This window comes from Neofelis nebulosa, chromosome 1 (assembly GCF_028018385.1).
Source record: "Neofelis nebulosa isolate mNeoNeb1 chromosome 1, mNeoNeb1.pri, whole genome shotgun sequence".
Lineage (NCBI taxonomy): Eukaryota > Metazoa > Chordata > Mammalia > Carnivora > Felidae > Neofelis > Neofelis nebulosa.
The window spans coordinates 2,946,834-2,960,366 of NC_080782.1; positions in this window are offsets into that span (position 1 = coordinate 2,946,834).

The window sequence follows — 13,533 nt, forward strand, 5'->3', positions numbered from 1 at the left end:
TGTCTGCTATTTAAGCTCCTCTGTTCATGGCCCTTGGTTGGGGCACACATAGGAACACAGTAGCGAAGGTTACGAAGGTGGTCATAGCAAACGTGCAGGTGAATATTGGCCAGTTCACTTTGAGGAAGGTCATGGAGAAGGCCTTAAATGTCTGGATGGAGTTCTTCTCTTATCCATTGTCACCCTAGGTCATCAAAACACACACCAGATAGATACACCCATGTGTTTCTTTACATTCACAGTGTAATATGGAATATTTGCTAGCATAGTGATAAACTGCTACCATTGTCACATAGATTTTCATGTGTTTGGTGATTTTTTAAGTTTATTTATTTGTTTTTGAGAGAGAGACAGACAGAGTGGGAGCAGGAGAGGGGCAGAGGGAGAGAGGGAGACACAGAATTTGAAGCAGGCTCCAGATTGAGCCATCAGCACATAGCCCGATGCGGGGCTCAAACCCATGAACCTCAAGATCATGACCTGAGCCGAAGTCGGCCGCTTAACCGACTGAGCCACCCAGGCCCCCCAACATAATCACTGTTAACTTATTAATTAGACATCTCTTGCATGTTAAAAATCTTTATGTACATTATCTATAAACCTGACAACTTCGCAAGATAGCTATAGATATTTATATAGTAGTGAATCAAGTAGGTCCCAGTGAAATTAAGGTATTGTCTCAAGACCACACAGCTGGAAAATATTAATTTTGGACTCAAATCTGCCTCTGCCCGATTCTCCCATCAACCTGTATGTGCGTCCATTACCCCAGTGCAAACTGGTGACCTCACACGCACCTTGCACATGTCCAGCAATGATCGTACAGGTCCCCCCCGTGCCCCTTGACAGCCTCCTACATGCAAGGCGTGTGTCCAAAAGGCTTGTGAAAGTCCCACCACAGAGAAACACCACTTGGCAATTCTGACTGACAACGCTTCAAGAACTGATTCACTGTTCAGAAAACAAAGACATACAAAGACGCGGATTTTTATTTCCTAAAGAGTTCATTTCGGACACACAGAGGGTCTGATATGATACTGTTAATTTAAGGATTTCTGTGCTTTTTTCTTATTTTTTTTTTCATCATTCCTCAAATGGTAGCTGCAACATGAGTCACATTCCATGCTAACGCGCTTAGGAACTCTCTGAGGTTGAAAGAAAAAAAACAAAAAGATTTCATAATGCTCTTAATTATGATCTTGATACTTTTTTGATTTGTGCAAAAGACTTTATTGCTAAACTTATCCAAAAGTAATTTGATAATAAGACTTGAGGTCCATTGTTCACATGTTTGTAACTTTAATAGCCTGAAATAGTTGGTAAATTGCCCAAAAAACGGGAAATGCTTTTAAGCTGAACGGCAGGAGGATAAAGTCAGACCATTTATATTCATGTTATCTTTTTCCTTCCGGACTCACTTCAAGATGTGTGAATTGGGTAAATGCCAAGATACTTTTAAATTCGGAGATTTTTAAAATAAAAGTAGCTCATATTTAGATTGGGTTTAGTGTGGAATTCTCAGCCTAATCCTATGCCTGCTTTTATAATCTGTTGGAGAGAACACTCTATTTTCCTGACTCATGGGCATCATTCTATATTTCCCCATGCTTCTAAGACATCACTTCACATCCATTCTAAAGCCTTGCAGAGTAAAGCAAATAAAAATCAACAAACAAACAAAACACACGAAATATATCTGGGATCGTCTTTGTTCACTGAAAATCGCACCCAGAAGTGGCTCTTCTGCACGATTGCAGGATTCGGGTCTGGGAAACCCAGCAAACTCAGGTGTAAGGGAATCTCCTGGTCTCAGCACAGTGTCCGTCAGCACCTTTTCAGGGCACTCGGCGAAGCCGGGGGACAGGCTAACAATACCTGTTTTCTGCAGGACGCGCATCGCCGAAGGGCTGGCCGTCAGGGGGTTCCGCTCACTCTCCCCTGTCAGTGATGAGAAATCCCACAGGACCTGAGAAGAGGGGAAACGTGCCAAGGGGGCTGTGTCAGTAGCCGACTGTCACCAAATTAAAATCAGTTAAAATGGAATAGTCCTCAGTAATTGCCCAAACACTTTGAAATGTTTTTAAAGCAGCTCGTTTTCTGTTCTTGACTTTGCAGGGACTGAAAAAAAGAAAGAACGTGAAGTAACTATGTCTTCAAGGAGAACAAACGTCAAAGTTTTATTTTAGTCCCGGTGAAAGACACAGTCACAGGCACTCGGGGCGACTCTGAGGTCTTCGGTCAGTGCTCCTCGAAGCCCTACGAAGTCACCCCTCTACAGCCTGCCGTCCCCACCTTCATGTGACAACGCAAGTGGTTGAGATTCGACATGAGAAATGTACAAGATCGCATTTCATTGCTATGGGGGTTATCGTAATCAAATTCCTTTGAGATTTGAGCTGTCCTTTACGCAGCCCCCAAAGGCACACCTACTCACGTGCCGGCACGTTCCCAGACAGCCACCTGCGTGCCTCGGTTGACTGATCCTGTCCCTGTGGCCGTCCTGCCAACTGCTGCCCCCTGGCCCTTTCCTGGGGAGCAGCCAGGTGGGGGTGGACGAGGACATGCAGTCCTCCAGAGGCAGAAGCCCAGATGTGGCGGGCCATCCAGAAAGCCCTGCGACCACTGACTCTGGTTGCAGTGGGGAGCGATCTGGTGACCGCCTCCATGCCACCTGCCACTGTAAAATTGACCTACGTGGGAAAATGAGAACGGTCTGTGGGATTTTGCTTTAAAATCAACCGGCTCATAAAGTGTGCACTGGGCCGAGGGATATGTATATATTGAAATCTTCAAAGAATATTATCTTCCCAGTAACCTATCCTAATGAGTCATAACTCAGTGTCAGAGAGCCATTCCCCACACCTACCCTCCATTCTTCATGCTGTCATTTAAGCCTTTTCCTTTCGTTCTGCCTTTGGTAACATGAAGGGCCACTGGCTGCCCCTGTCCCGTGTGGGAGCAGTTGTATGTTTTTGTTGTAGGTACTGACTCACTCGAGTCCCTGCTTCTGCAAGTTAAATAATTCTTCGTTTCCCACCGATTGCCTTGCCCTCTTCCCAAATGGCCCTGGGATGCCCCAGGAAGGTCCTCTAGTGTTCCCTATGTCAGGGCAACAGAGCCGACAAATTTCTAACCAGCCATCACCAAACACCTCCTGATCATCCATCCACACGATTCAAGCCTTTGGGTTAGGACTCTAGAGAGAGCAAAAGTAAAAATAATTCAGACTCTAACCCAGGTTCTCAACGGTTTGCAGAGGGAGGTTGTCTGGGCTCCAGAGGCTGGTTTCCAGCCGTGAGAGAGTGCCTGGAACTCTCAGTGCCCTGGGAGGGGTTCAGCCGGCTGCACTCCGCACCCTCCCCTTCCCGCTGCCGCAGCAGCTGCTCCCTGGAGTCTCCGTGGCACCTCTGGCCCTGTGCTATTGGCAAGGGGTCTGTAAGGCTGAGCCGAGGGCCAGGGAAGAGAGATGGGTAGGACCCTCCTGACAGCAAGGCCGCGCACTGCCCGTGACCTTCAACTGCAGCACAGAGGGCGGGCACAGCAAGTGTCCTTAAGCATACATGAAGAGGACCCTTTAATTTTTAACCAATGTGTATATATAACCTGTGCCATACTTCCTTTTATAACTTTGTAAGTTGCACTGTTATTTTGGGCCTAATAGGCATTTGTATTTATCGATTCACCATGATTTTGATTACCTCGTAAGTTTTACTGCGTTAACAGGTGCCTCGATATGATCATGGATCAAAGTTTCCCACGCTTTGGGTTTAGGATGAGGTAAGGAGGCTTGGGAATCCAAGAGTAGAGAGAAAGGGGCTGCGACAGAGGTGTGGACAGTCCAGGATCAACCAGGATCGGCCCCGGGCCATCAAGGGACCGTGCTGGTCACTAGGCAGAGAGAGCTCCGGAGCCCTCAGCAGGACACCAGCGCGTCACAGGGACCCACACCTGCCTCAGGGGTCAGCACCAGCGCGACGAAAAGCCCTGTTACTGCAGATATCTTCCAGGTAAAAATTCAGTTTTTTCCAAAAGACAAATTGAAGGCCCCAAGGCATCCACTGTTAAAGCAGGAAGTGACCGCGTGGGTTGTAGTTGAGGACTCAGACCCGCGCTCCCAGCAGGCCCCGCTGTCTGTGGCCACCTTGCGCTTCCGCACAGGGGGCCCAGGGAGGTCTGTGGACGTCCCTAGACTCGGCAGCAAGCGAGAAGTTAACAGACCCAGGGTGGGACTGTTTAGGGTTGTTCTGAGGGTTTCTGCGGATCAAATACGTCCCACTGAGCGTGCCCCTGTCCGAAAGCTGGGAGGCGCACTGAACCAGACATAACCCTGCATTTGTCAGCAGCAGGCGGCAGTGGGGGCCCCCCGCGTTACAGGCTCCAGACACTAGAGCATCTCCAAGACAGACGGAAGAGGTAGCATTCCGGAATTAGCAGCGGGCAACTCCCAACTGTCTCACACGATGCTTGTCTGGTCGGAACTTATCTGTGCCCTTCCGGCCTCAGAGAGGGGGATTTTTAGGTAGATAGTCGACTTGACGCTCTTTCTACAAAACTTCCCACGTACCCACTAAAATATGAGTGAAGGCGCATAAAACCTATCACTATTAGACACGATTATTGGTTGGGGGCCTGGGTGTCTCTGCCGGTCGAGCGTCCGACTATTGATTTCGGCTCAGGGCGTGATCTCACAGTCCATGAGTTTGAGCCCCGTGGCAGGCCCTGTGAGGGGCCTTCTTGGGATCCTTTCTCTCTCTCTCGAGCTAAATTAAAAAATACACTAAAAAGAGAGATTCTTGGCAATCTATGTGTCATAGGCTGACTCTTCACACCTCCCCCCAAAAAAGAAAGAACCCCTGTGACAGACCTATGTGCAACTGACCTTCAAAGTGTCCCTGTAGTATGGAGTGCTCCCTGTACTAAGGATGTAGCCATGATTCTTTATCTGTCTGGTCACAGAGCAGCAAGATGTATAAAGAGAGATGCGGACAGAAAAACAAGCATTGCTTGACAGGAACTTGACAAGTTAGATAACGAGAAGCCCTTATTCTGCGAAACTGGGGAAATGACGAGGGCCATATTCGTCTGCTCTGGCTGCCCCAACAAAGCACCACCAACAGGGTGATTTAAACTGCAGAACTTTATTCTGTCCCCAGTTCTGAAGGCTGGAACCTCGGAGTCACCGTGTCAGCAGGGCTGGCTGCTGGTGAGGCTGTGAGGGAGGGGCGGCCCCACGCCTCTTCTGGCTTCTGGCGGTTTGCCAGCCATCTTCGGTGCTCGGCACTCTTGCTGGGTAGACAAATCTCCCCATCTCTGCTCTCATGCCTCCACTTGGGCGTCTGTGTCCAAATCCCCCCTTTTCATAAGGATGCCGGTTATATGGGATGAGGGTCCACTTTAATGACCTCGTCTTAATTCCTGGCATCTGCTATCATCCTATTTCCAAATAAGGTCATATTCTGAGGTGCTCATGGTAACAGCTTCAACACACAACTTTTGGAGGGACACAAGTCAACCTATCCCAGGAGCCTCCGCCTGGGATTTTTGTGAGGATAACAAGAGCTCCTCTCTAGGAGCACTTAGATGGCACGGGCATGTGAGGAGCTACGTGAGATTGGCGTCCATGGGGAGCCCCCCTCACCTTCTTGTGTGCACTTTGACCCGTTTCCCTCAGACTTGGACAGGCAGCCCTCGATAACTGAGGACACTAAGTTATTAATGAATTATTGAATTATTCAATTCAAAAAGTTGAACTGTAGATGTGCGCCCAATTTAGTTTCTGAAAAATAAGGAATAGAGACTTCCCTTAATGCATTCGTGGAACGTCCACAAAACTCACCCGGATATGAGGTCTTGGAGAGACCCTCGGCGAATTCCAAAGAGCAGGAACCTTGCCGCCCTTCTTTGCCCCAACGCCGTGACAGTAGGATCCATTTCATGAAACAAATTTGCAACTGATCAGAGAATTTAAAACTATGCTTCCAAACAAATATTTGGTGGATTGAACATGTTTAAAGCACATGGCTGATGAATAACCGGGGGAAATTGTTTAGAAAAATGAAGGGGTTATTTATAGAAAAGGAAGGAAACCCGCTGAGCCCTGGGTTGTGGCCGCTGTGGTGTGAACACTCTTGCCTCATACAGAGATGAAGTCCAATGCGAGTGGGAGACATTTCTGGCCTCAATTTTACTGCAAAATCAAGAGAAGCCGTTGCATATATTTCGGAGATTCTTTCCACGTTTCTGAACTTCTCCCGCCTTGACTCAGAACCTGCCTGGGTCAAGTGAAGCAGTGAAGCATTCTACTTCTTTTGGTGGAACGGACCCAACAATTAAATGGGGAGTAGCTGCTAGCTACTTAATTTTTTCATTGCCTTCGTTGTTGTCCAAATTCAAGGAAAGATGTTTTGGCCCCATAAAGAGAACATTACGATCAGATGTAGTCTCAGGTCTGACCGTAGTAAAATTAATGCCGAGCGGTTCAGGGCACAGAGACGGGGAGACATTCCACAAGGAGTCTGTTGTCAAACTTGAGTCAAGGGGCTTTTCTTTAAAGAGGCCGGGTTAGTCCGTCCAAAGCACGTATGAGCTTGGAATCTAGATTGCATTACAGAATGAAAATAATGAAAATGATACCTGTGTCAGATAAATTAAGCATTTCTATCAAAATATCAGCTGGAGTTTAAAACACCATGAAGTATGTTCCCCGTTGACATATTCAAAGAAAAAACAATATCCATTTCCTTTATTTTTTATTAAATTTCTAGGTTATTAAACTGTGGATATGTATCATTTTACAGCTTATCAAACACCCTGTGAAACACAGCGAGTGGAACCACGTGTGTGCCCTGCCAGCAGAGCCGGGTGAAAACGGTGACACTGAGTTGGAAAAGAGTTTCTCCTGCATAAGATTCCACGTCTGGATCACACCGCACCCTGGCGACGGCCACGCTGAAGCAGACGTCACAGGCGCTGGCGGGCGCCTCGAGAAACCCAACACAGATCACCATTCTTGCTGCAGAGGGACACATTGGCCCTGGGTTCCTCTCTGCCTCTGTAGACATAGATTTGGAGGGACAGGGAAAATGCTATAAAGGAAAGGGTAAAAATAACAACAACAAAAAAAGATGAACTGGTACTTAGCAGTTGAAATACAGCATTGGTCTAGTTTGTATTTATAATGTGCTAAGTATTAACACATGAGAAAAATATTAAAGTGAGGTATTTATTAGAAGACCTATAAATAAAAGAACAACATGTGCACTCAAAATTAACTACAGGCAATTGAGCATCCCATGTGCTGTACAAAGTAACATGAAAGAAATATCATTGTCGCATTAAACAAATGTCTATGGTATGAAGGAAGGCGAAAAGTTCACGGGGAGAAAAGAAATATTCCTCTGATGTTGATCAGAAAATGCATAGATGGTCCTGCCCCAAGTCCTAATATCACCTGCACAATGTGCTCCCCACGCGGTAGGGAGGAGAGCGGGTTTTCAGAGTCGGGCTCCGAAGAAACAAAGCCGACACGGGGAGCCAGTCTCACTTCGAGACGAGGGTGACAGGACCCAGGGTGATTTCAGCCAGAAGAGCCTGTCAGCAGTTTTTGAGTGGGCCACTTACCAGTTTTCATTTGTGTTTCTCTTACAAATTATTATGAATCCGGATGTAAAAGATGAGTTATTTGTCATCGAGAGAAGAAATGCCTATTGAGATAAAAAGATTTAAAATGCTTTCATGTTTAAAGAGTTTCTTTTTAAAAGGTATGTTCGGGGCTTAGATAAGGGATTTTTTAAGCTACATTCACATACTGCCTGTTTCGCACTATTCCAGTTGTATTAATGAGTTTGGGCCGCCGTGACACATGCCACAGCCTGGGTGACTTAACACAAGTCTTGGGGGGCTGGATGGATTGAGGTGCCATAGACACAGGTTCTGCACAGGGTTCTGTCCGACTGCAAAAGATGCCTTCTCGCTCTGCCCTCACTTGGGGGAAGAACATCTCTCTAGCATCTCTATAAGGACATCAATCCCATCATGGGACCCCACTCCCGTGATCTCCTTGAACCCTCATTACCTCCCAAAGGTCTTGCCTCCCAACATGGCCACGCTGAGGCTTAGGGCTTCAGCATGTGAATAGGGGTGCGCAATTCACACAGTCCATAGCACCGTGGTTACAGAACTTAGGAAACCGTACGCAAAACCTATTTTTATTCCGTGTCACTGATTGTTCTTGGCAAAGTAGTGGATCTCAGACTGTAATTAGTCCACGCAGCAGTTGGCAATGTATTCTCTGCAATCCAAATCCTGCAGATAACGGTTTTTATAAGTCAGTTCGTGTTGGAACACGGCCGCGGCCATTCAGTTGCACACCGCATATGGAAAAGAGCTGACTTCTCTCTACAGCCGCAGAGTTCAGGAACACAGCAGAAACTGTGTGGTGGTAGAGCCTCAAATATTCACTCTCTGGGTTTCACGGGAAAAGTTTGCTGACCCTCAGAGAGTCGCGCTGTCCGATCGAACAGCCCTTAGCCGTGCGTGGCTCTTGGGCTCTTGAAACGTGGCCGGGCCACTTGAGGTGCACTGTTAAGTGTAAAAATGCAAAGTGCACGCTGGATTTCCAAGGTCTAGTGGGGAAAGTGTGTAAAATCACACATTAATCAGGCTCTCTACCAACGGCATGTGGAAATGATGATGTGTTAGCTTTATTGAGTTGCGTATAATACATCATTAGACTTAATTTTACTCATTTCTTTTTCTATTTTTATAAGTCTACGAGAGAAGTTAAAATGATCTCTGTTGCTCACGTTTCTACCACGTCTCTGCTGGGCAGCCTGGGCTAAAGGAACGTGCGTTATTTTTATTTATTTTTTTAATTTTTCACGTTGATTTATTACTGAGAGACAGAGAGAGACAGAGCATGAGCCGGGGAGGGGCAGAGAGAGGGGGAGGAACGTGCATGATTTTTAGCGGGAAAAGTGTCTTTCGAATTCTGTTTCTCAAATGGGCCCCCGAGGGATGAAGTTTGGCACGCATATTTGTTTTCTGGTTTTCAACAGAATTGCTTAATCTGGATAAATATAAACGGAACTATTCCAGAGCATTTCAAGTATCAGGTCAGTAATATTAAGTCAGGATTTCTTTGCCGTGGCCCTGGAATAATTGGGAGAGGGTATCCCTGCACGTGCGGGGGCCTGGGCCCCCTTCACCCCATCCCTGGCCTTCTCTCACAGCCCAGGAGGGAAGAGACATCTGACTGGGGAATCGGGGAGGGGGAGCCCCAGAGTATGGCAGGTGGGTGCCTCCCCTCCCATCCACCCTGAGGCCAGGCCACGGGCCCCGCGAGCCGACCCTTCTTGGGGTTCAGTGTGAGGCCATGCGGCTTCCACATGAAGGGGCCTCAAAACTGGGCACAGAAAAGGCAGAGTCTCACCAGGCCCCGAGGCAGAGCACAGCCTCCCTGCCTGGCCGTGTTTGGGTACCACCCCAGCTCCGAGAAGGGGATTCTCCACTCTTGCCTTGTGCCTGGCTCAGTCAGCGTGTCTGCACCTGCCGGTTTCCCCCCCTCCCAAGGTCAGCAGAGGGTCCCAATGTCCTTGGTGCTGAGAGAGAAGAAAACATGGGGCTGGGCCAAAGGGGAGGGCAGGGGCTTTGGTGCAGTGGTTACAGAGGTGTGGACGATCGTTGGTGGGGGGTGGTCTCAGTTGCGGCGTCCTAGGGGCTCCGGTCCCACTGAGGCCCGAGGCCAAGGAGCAGGGGCCCAAAGCCGACTGCCCAAGGGCTCAGGTTCCGAGGAGAGAGGGTGAGATGAAGGGCAGGCAGGTGATGGGTGGGAGGTGGGCCCCTTCACAAACCTCACAAACCACTTCTAAGACCCGAGAAGGTACAGTTTGAATGGTTTTGCTTTTGTTCATGCAAACGAGATGAACCACACAGTGGGGAGTGTTCTGGCCACTTATATTCCTTTGAGGGACCCTCCAGTATGGATACGCACATCCTGGCCTAAGCTGTGCACAGGCTCCTTGGAATAAAAACTATGCTCTGAATTAGGGCTCTGTCCTCCAGTCTGGAAACTGGTGATCATTCCGAGCTGCGTGTGGCATCAGATGGGTTCACGGGAAAACCTGGCATGCCCTGTGAAGTGTGCTCCACGGGAGGCCTCTCCCCTCAGCCCCTCCACAACCACACCCACAAAGCAGTTCCATGGCGGTTTGGTCCATAAATGTGCAGCCCGGCTTTCAAGAAGTCAATATTCCCTCTTCTCCAGTTTTTAAAAATTCTCTCCACCCTTTTACCTTGCTAACACCCACGTTTCTGGTTTAAACGAGAGACTATTTCAGCCGGGACCTGGATCATTTTATCGTTTGTAACAGTCGGTCCCGCAGCTTAACGATCGCTGCCAAAGGATAATTGTGCCTCTGATACAAATTCCAGTCGTGAGGTCAAATCCAACATTGTCTCCACGACCCAACAATCTTAGGATTGCCAAGTACAGTAACTGAAATAATGAAAAGAGAAAGACAGTTAATGAATACAACAGTCCAAGCGCAGAAGAAAAACGTATGCATGGGTAATAATTATTCAAAAAGACGTACAGCCTCATGCGTGACCCAAAATACGCAATTGCAGACACCAACAGTATAGACGCCCTTCATCTTGACAAAAGTTCAAATCGGCATCATGCCCGGAGGTGACGAGCAGGGGCCAAAGTAAGAGCTCTCGTACACACGCGTCTGGGAAGCTGATAGGACCTCATGGGTGCGGAATTTGGCAGTAACCATCAGAAGGTCACGTGACCTTGCCCTTTGGCTCAGGGACCCTCCCCCGAACCTATTGTCTCTCCATTGTCTGTTGTCTATATTGTCTTGTGACATGTGCGCAAAGAAGTCATTGCAAGGATGGCCATTGCCTGCATCACTCATAATAGCCAAGGAAGCAGAGAAGAAAACGTGTTGATCAAAAAAAGACATCAAGTAAGTTACCATCCATTTCCACTCCAGATAACCGCTCTACGACCACTGGAAGAAGGAAACGCGTGCACTAGCAAGGACTAACGCATAGCGTACTGTGAAAAACCCAAGTTCAAAGAAAACAGCGTGCTATAAACATGCGTGTCTTACATATCTGACCTGCTCTTTGCCTGGTGCGTGCTGTGTGCGTGCACTTGTTTTTAGTGATAGGAATTACACCGTGTTGCCTGTAAAAGGAAAATAACCACAACAATGCAAGAGACCTGTCCGTTTGAGGACTCTGCCCTTTAGCAGTTGCGAAAATGTCTTCCCGACATTTTCCCTGTAACTATCAAATGCTTAAAAATAAGCTTGTGTAAAAACCTCTCGGAACAAGAACACGCGTCCCCGCTTATTATAGCTCTGTTGTTATTTTCACCCACCGTTCCCGCAACCCCGTTCCCAGAGTAATTTGGTTAACCCTTTCGGTCTGTCCATTACTCGCATGTTCCTCCTCGGGTTTTGTAATGGGAATTCTCGGCGGTAATGAACATCGCAATTATGCATGAAATTCAACTATGGGAACCTGGTGCCTCACGTTAATTATAAATCCTCTCCTAGAACACCTTTGAGACCCTGCTCCTTGCTTTATTTAAATCTCCTCGTGGACACATCTTCTTTGTGCTAACCCTCCGGTGGGCCCTGGTGAGGGAGACTTGTTACTAGCCAAGGCTTCCCACACGAGTCAGATGGCACTGCCTTCGCGTAGATGCTTTCCGAAGAAAGGCACTTACACGGAATCGTGACTACCTTGACTCTGCCAAGGCCACCTTCAGGAGTAAACACAAGGTTTTTCTCAAATCATCACAAGTGTAAAACAAGACAATGCTGAAAAGACCCCGAGTGTTATTTAGAACATCGGAATTCACGCACATTTCATTGTTGGCTCAGCTCCCATAAGCAAGCTCTGTAATGCGTCCTCTTTCCATTCTTCTCGAGTAACTTGGGTTTCCTCTTTTTCTGTTTGGTTTTGACAAAACCCAGCACTTAGACTGCCCTTTGTTCTCCTTCCGGAGGGCTGTGGAGAGTTCTTTCCGTGCACGTCTCTGTGCAGCCGTGTTTGTACGTCAGCTGCTGTGATGGAAGGTGGCCACTGTTGAGTGGACACCAGTCGATTCCAGATTGGCCGGACAGCGCCAAGAGGCACCTTCAAGTCTACCAGAAGAAAAGTACAATTCAGATCTGGGGCGGGCTTTTCAACTTTAGGAAATGCCTGTTATTTCTGCTTTCCACCTAGCCTCTATCTTGACTGATTTCTCTTCCCAGGTAAGCTGGTGAAAAATAGAATATTCTGGGCTAACATGGCTCATTTTCAGGAGGGAAGCATGGGCATGTGGAAAGACCCCCTTGCAGGAGCCAGGCCAACCTTGGGTTTGCAGCCCAGGGCGACCACTTTGCAGCTGTGTCATATCCAGCAGTGAGGCCACTACATACTCTGGTTTTCCATCTTTAGAAGTACCGTAATGTCCACACCACAGACCCTAAGAAGTCAAATAGTGTTGGAAAAGTTCCTGATGGGGGAGCCTGAGTGGCTCAATCAGTTGAGCGACCAGCTTTGGCTCAGGTCGTGATCTCGCTGTTCATGAGTTTGAGTCCCACATCGGGCTTGCTGCTATCAGTGCAGATCCTGCTTTGGGTCCTCTGCCCCCCTCTCTCTCTCTGCCCCGCCTCGGCTTGTGCGCTCTCTCTCAAAAATAAATAAACCTTAAAAAAAATGCCTCTTGGAGCCAGGGTACGGTAAGTACTGATACCATCGTGAGGTTCCATTTCAGGTAGGAACAATAGCATGTTATTCTATCTCAGAACCACTCTTCTGTCTGCTGACCCCGGGGAGTCTATTTCTGAACAATGGTTTGCACGGCATGGAATGTGGATTTTGGGGAGAGCCAGGTAAAACTGGTTTGAAATGTGTCTTGCTGAATACTGGCCAGGATGAGACAGGCAATTTTCCAAGTGTCTTCTCGCATCTGAAAGGGAGGATAGTGATGCTGTTTTTCCTGGGCCTTCTGTCAAGACCACCAGTCAAAGACACAACGGAACAAACACTATGATACACCGGGTTCTTTGCAGGGCATTCTATGTCTACTGTCTCCCATCCATGCGTGACTTTATAAAGTTGGATGTTTTGTCACTACTTCATAAGTGAGGGATGGAAAACGGAGTCTGGGCTGTATGACCACCCCAGCCTCCAGATCTAAGGAGGAGATGGGAGGAGGTTCTGGAGAAGAGGTCTGCTAGACTCCAGTGGAGCCAAGCGGACGACAGGCCCACGTGTCAGGGTCTCGTGCCCTCACAGACGAGGGACAGGAGGGAAACCTGTAGGACTTGCAGGGTGACTCTCATAAGCTCCAGGGTGGGGCACCGCCACCTATGGTTCCTGGATTACATCTTGTAGCATCACTCTAGTCCAGGAAGGTGGACTGGGTCTCTCCCCCACATCCAGATTTCTAACAAGATGGCAGCAGCAGTCCAACTTAGGTCCAGTACCTACTCAGGAAAGATACCTCTGAGAGCAGAGAATATTCCA